Source organism: Anoplolepis gracilipes, chromosome 8 (genome assembly GCF_047496725.1).
Source record: "Anoplolepis gracilipes chromosome 8, ASM4749672v1, whole genome shotgun sequence".
Classification (NCBI taxonomy): Eukaryota; Metazoa; Arthropoda; class Insecta; order Hymenoptera; family Formicidae; genus Anoplolepis; species Anoplolepis gracilipes.
In genome coordinates, this window is record NC_132977.1 from 426518 (window position 1) to 439553 (window position 13036).

Consider the following 13036-nt stretch of genomic DNA (forward strand, 5'->3'; position numbering starts at 1 on the left):
ACAGAATATATCATTGTATTATTTTATACTTTTAGTTTATGTTATATTTTAAAACTTTGAAAATATTTTCATAAATACTGATTTTCATTTTGTTTTAATTAAATTAAATTATTGTAAACATATACATACGCATATGTACACGCGCATGTATGTATATTCAAGTCTGTTATGAAAAAACATATCAATTACATGTTACATATCTATACAAAGATTGCAATCCATCGGGGATTATATTGATTCACTATTCGGAACATACTGATATTGCCAATACACATAGAGAATAATCTGTAGCGATTCCCACGGTCTTTGGGATACTTTACACACTCGAGCATTCACGCCTCACGACAAGACACGCAACCTTTTCAAGGTGTATTTCTAAAGTATCGGTAGACGCAAGTTGCATCAGCATCTTTCGTGAACGTTTCTTAAGATGAAGAATTTTTTGTCCAGAAATTGAATACGTTATATTTTTAGCATCGCATTAGATACTTCATGGTTTTATTTTTTCAATTTGTATTTTTCATTCGATTTAAGACATGTCTTGATAACATTTTAGATTGTATTCTGACACGAATGAATATACGATTCATTAATATATTTTAGAACGCGAGATAAACGCGATTCATAAATGTTTCATTATATTTCATCACGCGAATAATACTTTAAAAAATTGATAAATTTTTCGAGGGAATATTCGAGCGATAAAATTCAACTCGATTGCATGTCGTGTGATATCTACATAATGTAAATGAGATCAGAAATTATTTAGGACATTTATAGGACAACGCTAAATTGAGCGATAAAAAAAGTTTCATTTACATATCGTTTTTGCGAAAAACAAACATCTTTGAAAATTGTGATGTTTTAAATAATTATATATATATATCATAAGCTTAATAAAACATAATTATTTGAGATCTGCTTTACATTTCATAATTATTTTCTTTTGACTTAATTATTTTATATTAATCTACTTTAATTATAAAATTCATTGGATGGCTCTACAAAAAAAATTTATCTCTCTTTCTCTCGAGATCTCGATATATTTAATTCTTAATAATTATGCAATTTTTCGACCTTTGCTTGTATTCTTTTCAATTTAAAATCAGCAGCGTAACATATATATATTGCCGAGATAGCCGACCAATTTTTCTTGAAACGCGTTGTAGAAGATCGTGATGCGCGAGAGACGCGGCAGATTATTCGATTCAGTCTTGCATGAGCTTTTTTGCCTTTCCATTCAAAGAGACTTCATTGTCGTGTTTGACATATCCCGCGTTATGTAGAGCAGGTGTGCGGTTTACCTGCCGCGGGCAGTACTGCTTTTTCATTTTCTCCACTTTGCTTCCTTCACGCTCTGCCATCATCGTGTCTTCGCTCTTTTCGTTTTCTTCCGCAGGATCTTCTTCGCCTTCGCCGCGACTCCATGGAAATTAATACCGCGTATAAATATAACGTTTACACGCGTGAATATAAACTAAAAAGTTATTACGATACGAGTGAGAATCAGTTCAATTTATAGGACGTACAATTTCAAAGGACGCATTCAAATATATATTAAAAATAAATTTTCTATTTAATTTTTTTCAGACTCTAAATATTTACATTTATTCTCTCTCTCTCTTTCTCTTTTAACTTAGCAAAATCTTTATCATATTTTTTTCCAATAAAATTATTTTATCCTATTTTAAATTTATTTTAAGAGAATTGCATAAATATTATTGTTTTATTTTAATAATTTTAGAGAAATACATAAATAATATGTACATAATATATACCTGCATTCTCTTTTTTATCACTCATCTTTAGAAGGTTGAAAATAATATAATTATTAGAATAATGTATTTTATAGAGAATTGTAGAGCAAAATTATATATATATATATATATATAAAACAGCTTCAAAAGGAAAAAGCTTTAAAGCTATTATTTCTCAGAAATAAGATCGTAACTGTCCAAACATACTGCTATTATCGCTGATTATGAGTTGAATAATTGTAATCGAAAAGGTTACGCTAAAGAATCGGTAGCATAGGAAGTAAGCTTGGTTTTTCTTAACAACTTCCTGTGACCTTTATAAATGATTTGTTGTTCGGGTTTTTCTGAGAGAAACTGTCGACGGAATCCCTGTATTTATTTGAGCTGGTCTGGACCACCAGCAGCGGCGATTGTTCACAAAAAGAATGCTAAAGCACTTATACTCTTCCTCTCATCCTCTTTATATTTTCGAAGAATAATAGGAAAGAATAAACTTACGGACAAGAGTGGCAGCATAATTCATTTCCGTTGCGTTCCACAAAAGCTGAATTGTTGTTACTTTGATTCATCTGAGACATATATAACACATTTTTTTATCTGATTATAGTAATGCGTCGCAAAATATTTTAATGTAACCGTCAAAATAATATATTGTAGAAATATATTGTCCGATCAAAAATAGAATAAGTAATAATAATTTATAAGTAAAAAAATTTATATTTTTACTAAAAACAGCTATAAAATTAAATATTATTGAGATGAGACTTGCATAGAGAGAAATAAAAAATTAATAAGATTTATATAAAAAAATTGTTTCTTAAAATATAAAATTAATAATATTTAAAAAATAAATAAGTAACTTAAAATTAATGACTAATTATGTTTTTTAATAATTTTGCGCGAATTTTGACAAAATTTAAATAAATAAATAAATAAAGTAGTAATCGATATATCGTATACATATTCTTTGAGATTTATTTGCTTAGCTAAGCGCTTATCGAAGCAATTCGGATGTAAGGGAATTTTCTGATTCATAGATCAATTAATCAAACGAGAGATAAACTTCTGCTGTAACGTGATGGCTCCCATGACAAGTCATCATCCCACGATTGTAACGTCATGGCGGCGATAGGTCATGAGTCAAATGACGAAACATTTGTTAGATGTGGGTGAAACTAATTTAACCTTCGCGAGCCATCAGGAAGTGGCTCGTGTTCCGCCACCCGCATTAAATCAAGGATCTTTATAGAAATTCAATGATGATTGTGTGTACGCTTTCTTTCGCAACAACGGTCTGAAATTTAAATAATCCATATAAAATTTATTTTCATATAAGTTATAATTATTACACGTTTTAGAATTGCGCTTGGTAAGTTTTTAATTCTCCGATGTTTATGTATATATTTCACTTCTTAATTATTTTGACAAAAATATATAGATATTATTAGAATTACATATTTTATAAATATTTATAAAATATAACAAAGACAATTAAAAAATTAAAAACCGATTATAAAAAAATAATTCATATTGCACTAAACTACTTTAGTTTTATAATTTTTTATATGTACATATATAAAACCCGGAAAAGTTTCTTGACTAGTAAAAAAAAAACTTTTATTTTCCTGTCGTCTTCTATATGCAAAAGAAAGAGAGAGAGAGAGAGAGAGAGAGAGAGAGAGAGAGAGGAAGAGAAGGAATAGATAAACAATATTTCCTCGTTAACATGAGAGAGCGAAAGGAGAGCTGACATGAATTCCATCAACGAACGACGTTGCTGCAGATTCCGGGCTTCCACCCTCTAGCTAGAATCTAATCTTTCGTAGACAGGGGCGATCACGCTACACGACGGCGAAGGGTGTATTTGAGACACCCTCCGGTTTAAAATCTCGTACGAGAGGAAAACGGAGGGCAGAGGAACACGCGTCTGGTTTAATTGCTCGTTTATCTCGTCAACTCGTGGCATCTGCTGCAACGCTGCAAATCTCTGATTAACATAATCTAAACTGAGCAACAGTGAGCCTCCGGCGGATTATTAACATTAACATATTTTACATTACGCGAAGCCTTTAAATGACATACGTACATACGTGGTTTTTAATCTTAATTAGAATCTAATTGTTGGTAATTATTGATAATACAATAATTTCTAATTTATATATAATTATTTAAACATTCTTGAATATCATTTACAGATTTTATCAGACTAATTTAATTTAGCTTACTTAATGATAATTTATACAATTAATTAGTTATTCTAATTCTATACATATTTATATATATAAGAGAAAATTAATTAAATATTCATTTCAATTAATTAGTTAAATTAATTTTGAATTAAAGTTGTGCATTATTATACATTGATAAAGCGATAATTAATTCAATTTGAATATCAATTTGATAAAGCGATAACTACTCAGCTTTCCTTGAACAAATAATTTTATTATGTCATTCTTTATATAGCAACGTTTGTAAGAAATTAATCTACTCACTACTTATTTTAAATTATCGTTGCGACTGCACTCTGGATGATTTTTTAATAATACGTCCCAAGTGAAATGTTTATGTCAGGTACGTTGGCGTACTCTATTTCCACTTTCTTTTTTCTTTCTCTTTCCATTTTTCTTCTTTTCGCACTTCTATTTCACTTCTCTAATTATAATTTGAAGTCGTCGTCTTGTGAAAAAAACCAGTTTATTGCTATATACATATGTGTTTATGGTACCGAGAGGTCACAGACAAATTTGTCGCGTATATCTTCTTGTAGACAATTTTTTACGTGCAAATTGTGTTTGTGAAATCTTGTACTTTCTCTAGGCAAGATGTACTGACAAGATTATCACATTTCTGTGTCTAGTTACACACATTTTATTTATAAATATTTCTATGAACATAAAATTGATTTATATACGTATATTAAATCAAAATGCATTTACGAAGCGAAAAGCGATTGTACACATATTACCAAATAATTCAATAAAAATTTGCAACATTTTAGTATAGTATTGGTATAAATTTGGACAAGCATACACACATACAGTGGAAATCATTTTTAATTAAATTTATTACTGTCATATTTTTTTGCTTAATTTTATTATATTTATTTTTATTTTTTTTTCTATATATTTACAAAACGATAAAATATAATTTTTTAAATATATTATTATATGTATATTTAATACAAAACGTCAGATTTTATATTCTGCCATGATTGTATGCATAGTATCGATCCATACTTGGATAAATATCGCGCTTGTAAGATTATCTAATCTTATCGTTATTAATGTACGGTATTCCAAGTTCGATTGCGTCGCGTAAAGTTAGATAGATTCAGCGAATAACTTTTATTCTGATATATTCGATATATTTTATTTGCTTTAGAAACCTTTGCGCGCACACGTGCTTGTCTCTTTTTAATTTTCTATTTTTTTTTTTTTGTTTGTGTAAAATTTATGATATCGAAAAAAAATATAAACATAGTGCATACAAAGGATCTAAATTCTAATATACGCTAATTCTTAAAAAGAGAATAAAAACTGAAATTGAGAGAGAAGTTAACACACCTTTATATTCCTGAAATAAAAATAAAACCGCATAGTGTACGTACTACAAGGGAGCAATCAAATTGCTAGCGTGCTATCGTGTGAAGAAAGTCTGAAAACATCTGAATTGTAAATCATACTACATTCTTTTTATATTTATTTATTATATAAATTCAATCTTTTTTCTTTTCAAATTTGAGAAACTGTAAAAAAAAAAAAGATAACTCGTATCTAGAAATTTTTTTTTAATATGTGACCTTCATTTATTACAAGAAAGCTATGGCAAGGAAACAATTAGACATGAATTTTTCTTTTAGCCAAACATTTGTAATTTTTTTATATTATATCTGAATTTGAAACCTCAATTTCCAATTAGACTAGTTCTAATAGAATCGTAAGATATCGACAAGACGTAATCTTATCTAAGAAATCATTTAACGGGAAAAGGATTTGAGAACGCGGAAAGCGTCGTGGACAATCCTTGAAATGTCCTGAGAGAGCCTGACATAAGAGCCGTGGGAAAGCTTTCTACGACGTAATTTCGGCCGAGTGCCTTCGCGGATTGCCTCGAAAAGAGGCAACAAACGTTGCCATCCTGGCCGGTTGCCTGACCCGCTTGGATAGCGAATCGAATGGTCGACGAACATGAAAGGATGAGAAATTGAAATTTCCTTCTTTCTTTTTCGCAGTAGAGTTGCGCGAGAGCGACGCGGAGAGAACTCGGGCAATTTTCCACGAGGACAATTTGCCGTTTTCATTAGCATACGCGATATACGCCAGTTTTATACATGCTCTTTCGTGCTCTGTATTTTTGACAATTTCTCGAGAACGGCTTCAATATTTTTGCAATAACAGCTAATCGATAATTTTATTTAATTAATCACATTGCATACATCATTGTCGATTTTAACATTATATAGTCTTCTTTTAAACACGATCAATGTATTATCACTGAAAATCCGTAAATATTTACTGCTCATTGTCAGTTATAAATATAGCAGTGCGGTGTATACAATTAAATTGAAATAATTTATATAAAAGATTGCTTTTCCTTGAATCATTAACATAAATTATTATCTCGTTATTTATTAGAATCAAAAACTGTTGATCTCAAGCTCTCTCGTATGAAGAGAAATATAGAAAATATAAATTTAAATGCGCGTGTATTTATTTATTGTTGGCTTTCTTAAGTGCCGATTGTCTCCTGTGCGAGTAAAAATCCATGATACGTCGTCTGTCGAGCGACCAAACGAGCGAGAATGATTTCTCGCGGAAACTAGCCACGAGGGGAGTAGATTAACCCCGGATACTAACGTGTGTATACGCACCCCAACGGTTACTGTTGACTCAGGCTGTTGGCCCGGGCGAAATGGTCGGTCGTAATTCGGCGCAAGAGGGTCGATTCACGTCATACGGTGCAACGAGATACGGCCAGCCATAGAGTGAATGTTGTCGGCATTTTCTCTAATGTTTTTTTCCGCTCCGCCAGTTATCGCGTGGAGAGCAAACTCGATGAACACTACGGCGACATTATTTAAAAATGCGACACGGTCGATGTTTTGTTGTTAGTACGCACATTGAAAATACCCCATCATATCCCTTTCTATTAGCAATTCCAAAAATTCCAAATTTAACCCTCAAACTGAACACGTTTTTTTGGCACCGTAATCCTGCAACACGTGGGTAGAAAAAATTCTGGACTGAATGAACTGCTTAAATTGTCAGTTAATAAGCCCCTTTTCACACAAACTTTTTTTTTTTTTTTTTTTTTTTTTTTGGATAAGTTTCCAACCTCGAGATTTTATTAATATTTTTTTAAAACAATGGATTAAAAATGGCACGGACACGAAAGAGTCACGTGTCCAGTTTTTGAGAGTTAATTTAAATGATTTAATTTCTTCAGAGATGAGATAAAATACGTATTGAACTTAAAACATGACTCTTATTCAAAATTGCTATTAAATTCCTTTTTAGAACAATTAACAGTTAATTGATAATGTATAATTTGATTATATGCTGTTTACTTAATATTATTGCATTTTACATTGATTTAATTTAGCACCTAATGCGATCATCGAAACTTTTTACCTTCAACTTTATTAGGACGTTTGACATCATCGCATGTTTCAATTGTTCCGTTAAGTTTGAATAGTATCGATTGTATCGGTATGACAACGCAATTTAGAATGTGGGCCCACGTTGCCGGCACTTTTATCATTTGACTTCATGGTGCTATCTCGATAAATTATTGCCGGCTGTTCCGACGTTAAAGAATTATTACGTGCTTACGCCCCTCTGTGAAGGTGCGTAGGATCATTCGAGATATCTCTTTTTGCTTTGAATAATGCCCGCAATGCATTTGCAAGTCGCTGGTAAAAGCGCAGTTATACATCTGTGTTCTAAACTTTATTATCAAAAAATCTATTTTTCAAGGAAAGCAATAAAAATGCCATCGAATTAAATTTTATGATTAATTTTTTTACTATTGCTTACACATAGAGAGATTTAAAGATAAAAAGACGGATTTAAATATACATTTTGTAATTTAATAAAATCAAAATATCTTAGATACATACATGTGAGCGATTTTAGATGAGCATATTTAGGATTTAATAAATAACAAAATAGGAAGGACAAGAATGATCAAATATTCGAAATCCACTTGCCTATAGAGATTGACATGCTTGAGATTCCCAGTCACGGAGAAAATAAAAATTGATCTTTTACTACACCCGATGATCGTTCGTTTTATCGATTAAATTGATTCTATCGAGAAGCTCATAATCATAACCATAGCCGTGAGTTAATATCTTCTCGTCGATGCGCAAATTTCCCGAGCTGCCTAGAACTCTCTACTCGTTGTCATCGATGGTGCGCCCGTCTCGTTGATATTCGAAACCATGGCATGCATCGTCGGCAGAAAAGAATCTGATCGATATCAAGCGTGAACGCGGCGCGCGCGCTGATTGGAATATTAATGATGAAGGAAGATGGATGAACGTGAAAGAACGAGAATTATCCATAGGACTCGAATAAATTCTTAACTGAAATATATGTAGTAAAACGCTTTATATATACATATATACATATATGTTCTTATTAATGATGCAATTATATTTTAACCATGTTTTTTATATTGCAAAATAAAAGCGAAGCACAAATTTTTTAATAAAAAATAAATATTTTAAAGTTTACTGCTTTTTAAATTTTTTAGAATAAATTATAGGTATAAAAGAGCTTATATTCTCATCAGTATTATTAACTTTTTCATATTTATGAAACTTGTAAAAAATTATGAATTTTGTTAATTTAATATTTTGATATTTGATTTTTTTACCATATAAAATTAATTTCAATACATTCTAATTTTTCACTTTATATAAAAAATTTAAAAAAATTTTTTTTATTATAGTTAATTTCTATAACATAACATCAGTCAATTTATATTTACAATTATACAAATCTAACCATCTCCCGTCCCTAGAATATAGTTAATTAAATATAATTTCATAACGCTTCACATTATCGCCTATTATTAGAGCTCATGAATCTTTGAGGAATAATATATACCGTAATCAAAATATACGTTCACTGTTACAAAATTAAATTTCAAGAGTTAATATATAACGACCGCGAGAAATAACGATCTTGTCGATAGCAGTCGTCGACCTACCTCTATGTTGCCAGCAAAGTTCCCGCAATATATACCTATGTATGCGTATTACTCGCCGTAAAGTCTTAAAAGTCTTTTACCGATTTTATATATGCGGTCCGCGGCTCAACAGTTGGACGGTTACCAGCTGCAATCTCTTTCTCTCATGTAGTCTCGAAAGTATTTATTACTGTGCGTATAACCAACGTACTCGTACACTACTTCGCAAGTGTCAGACTTGGATCCTGGATTCTCTTATTTACTGCTCGCGAACATCGTGAAAAATACGCAGTGTCGTTTATCTTCTGCAGGTGGTATACTTCAACTACTGTTCCGCAGAACAACCGTGTTTCGCCACCACTCTTTAAATGTTCCGCTGTATTTTCAACACTGAAAATTATTTTTTTCTATCCTAGAGAGAGAGAGAGAGAGAGAGAGAGAGAGAGAGAGAGAGAGAGAGAGAGAGAGAGAGAGCACTTAGTCTCAAAATTTTGATGTATATAATTGATAGAATGCTGATTCTTCAAAAATATCGATTTTAATCTCTTAGAATTTTTTGCGACGTTTTTCGTTTGTAAATCTCGAAATGTGATAAATATATTACATCGAGATTGCTTCCGGTCAATTAAATATTCCTCATTGCATTCTCTGATAAATGCATAATGATCCATTTGCGTACTTTCATCATTTTGCATCATGATTATTGACTATCTAGTTGTCATTACGTTGACAATGATATCGTTTAAATTAATCGAATCACAATACGTCAGCATATTTACTTCACAATAGTTACGGTAAATATATGCATATACGTAATAGTTGCAGGTAAAATTGCTTGTAATGTAGGCATATATTTAGATTCATAAATTCTGCCATGCTCACGTATAATATGCAAATATATATATCAATAAAATTTCAAAAGTTGAATTGTTAGTTTTATAAAAAAAAGGTTATTTAATAATATGTAATTAATTAATATAAAGTTTTATTTTTTAAACTTTTTTGTTGATTTTGCAAATGTATTGTGTATACATATAATTTTATATAATATATACACTATTATATACGACATATTAATAAACCATTAAATTATTTTATCAAATATCTTTGAATAAATTTTTATTTTTATTAGCATTATTAAATTTTTTTATGTAATTTAGAATAAAATTTAAATAAAAAGATTTTTTTCTATAACTTTCGAATAATTTTGAAATATTTGTCGTATGCTAAAAGAAAATTGCAAAATAAAAAATCGTATATAATATGTCTGAAAAATTGCAAGCTTGTTATTTTCGTTTACGAGGGAAACGGATTCTATCAAATTATCTGTCGATACCCTTCGATTTCACGATTCATCGATCTTCTCGCTGGAAGCAAGAGTTCGATTAACCAGCTCTCTTAAGCTGGCAAGACCAAATCAACAAAATCAAATGGGACCTAATGGATTATTTAGTACTTATTTTGTACTATTTTGTATCACCAAAAATAATTTTGTACCCCGTGTCAATTAAAAAAAATTGTGATCCTGTTAACTTAATATTCAACTATCGTAATAAAAACCATTAAAAAATGAAAAATAAAAATTAATCTGATTAATACAGCATTTGTACTAATTTGTACCACCGAAAATAAATTTGTACCCCGTGCAAATTAAAAAAAAATTGTGGTCCTGCTAACTTAATATTCAACTATCGTAATAAAAACCATTAAAAATGAAAAATAAAAATTGATCTGATTAGTACTGAATTTGTACTAATTTGTACCACTTCTCGCGATTTCCATTTAATTAATTTATTATTAACTATTAATTTTATTATTTTATTACGGGCGATACATATTTCTCTAATAATAATCTTTAAATATAGCTTATTGTTAGATGCTTTTTCGCACTTTGGAATTTTTCGCGGATTGAGATGATGTAATATATTAATCATTTTCAGATTGAGATAATACGAATCGCAGGATCGAATGATGAAGCGAAAAATTGTAATACACTCATTTATTAATAAAATTAATTTGAAACTTGAGAACGAAAGGTGTTGTAAGTAAAACTAGTTTTACAAAAGAATCAGATAGATCGTATATCGAAAGCTACTGACAATCAGGTAGAAAAACTTTATTGATATAAATGACATATGTATTGTCGAATACGTACTTGTTAACTCTCGAGCGTTGGCTGAACAATAATAATTTTTTCGTCTCTCTGCTTTCTGCGCGGCGCGGCGGTCCTTTTCTCCACTATGTCCTATGCCGTGTCTTCCTACGTCACGCATACCAAGGATACGAACAAGGACTCGTCACTATTTTTTACAAAAGATATTCGGCATACGTATATTATTTTATAGACATAAGGAATTTGTTATCTTACATCGTCACACAGTGTTCGGCGCTCGACCTTTACAGACGTAGCGCGCTGTTGCTCTTGTTACATGTACAACGACATTCGAAGGAATAGGTATGCGTACTTATTACGATAGTTGAATATTAAGTTAGCAGGACCACAATTTTTTTTAATTGGCACGGGGTACAAATTTATTTTCGGAGGTACAAATTAGTACAAATGCTGTATTAATCAGATCAATTTTTATTTTTCATTTTTTAATGGTTTTTATTACGATAGTTGAATATTAAGTTAGCAGGACCACCATTTTTTTTAAATTTGCACGGGGTACAAAATTATTTTTGGTGGCACAAAATAGTACAAAATAAGTACTAAATAATCCATTAGATCCCATTTGATTTTGCTGATTTGGTCCTGCCAGGTTAAGAGAGCTTGATTAACCGGAAATTCTATGAGGGCTAAATCGTTTGATGTATTCGATAACCTGGTCCGAAATGCCTGCGGTTTGTTTGATTCTAGTTAATTTAAGACAGAATCATTTACCGAATACTTAATCATTTATGCGCATTATGCAAATTACATTCAGTTGAAAAAATCTCTAATGATAGATTATACTTGACGTGCTCTCCTGAGAACTTCTTATTATCAATATTTTTGTTTTGCTTTTATTTGCTGTAATATGTAAAAGACACACACATTTCGGTATATCATAGTGTTGAGAATACGAATTCTAATAACGAATAACGTAAATAAATATCATATTTCTTTAATACTTAAAAAAAAATTTTGTTTACATAGACGCTAACAATAAGACACACAATATATACATATGATCTTATTTTGCAACATTATCTTATTTAAAAAATGTTTAGCAAAACATTATAATAGCAACATTGCAAATTATAGCGTGCAAAAAAAGTCAAAAATATTACTAATGAAATACTGATGAAGTTTTGATTTTAATTATATAATGTCATTATTGCGAAATTTTAAATTTCTTATTAAAATGTGAAAATATAATGATCCTTGAGAAAATCGGAAAAATTGTTATAAAAGGTCAGTGCAATTTTTTTTATTTTAAATTATAACTGAGATTTTAAAAATTAAAATTTTTAACGAAATTTTTTTAAGAAATATGTTTGGAATATATAATGATATGATTATATAAATCTGCATTTGACAAGAGAGAGAGAATAAAAAAGGAAGGAATTAAAGAAGGAACTTGGCAGATTAGATACGTCAAAGTTAATAAATCTAATACATTGTATTTCGAAATTCACTTTTAGCCTTTTAAAATATAAAATATAAAATTAATAAGTAATTTGTGATTTAGATATATTAACTTTTAATGTAGTTGATCCGTCTTAAAAATATAATGTGCTAGAGTCAAAGTAACCGTGTGTTAGAAAAAAAAGTGTGTAAATATGAATTAATTATTATTTTTATTATTACGATTAATTATTATTAATTCATTATCCGGAACGACTACTAGCTGCATTTTTCCACACAATTGTACAAAAAATTATAAGTGAGCTTAATACATTATTTATTTTTTTGACAATTTCTCAGGGATTCGAAATAATAAATAACGAACAGATAGACTTCACGATGCCAGTCGCATACTTTGAAACTGGAGAAACGTCTTAAAAAAGAAGGCGCATTACTCCGATTAACAACGGTCCGTCATAATTCTCGTGATTCGAGACGAGGACCAGAACTCGTTATGTTCGGGAGCTTCCAAAAT

At 30.2% G+C, this 13036-nt stretch overlaps 1 protein-coding gene across 3 annotated transcripts in view; it reads left to right on the top strand.

Annotated features, from left to right (window-relative positions):
* The window catches only part of P130cas (Serine_rich_CAS and FAT-like_CAS_C domain-containing protein p130CAS), a 72342-nt gene that overhangs the window by 9538 nt on the left and 49768 nt on the right, over positions 1–13036 (top strand). The window contains exon 1 of one of the 3 annotated variants that reach the window (XM_072897147.1): positions 11322–11406. The exons of the other annotated variants lie outside the window; for them this stretch is intronic. The gene's annotated coding sequence lies outside the window, so the exon portion shown is untranslated. Of the gene's footprint in view, positions 1–11321; positions 11407–13036 lie in introns of those variants that run through there. 3 annotated transcript variants of the gene reach the window in all.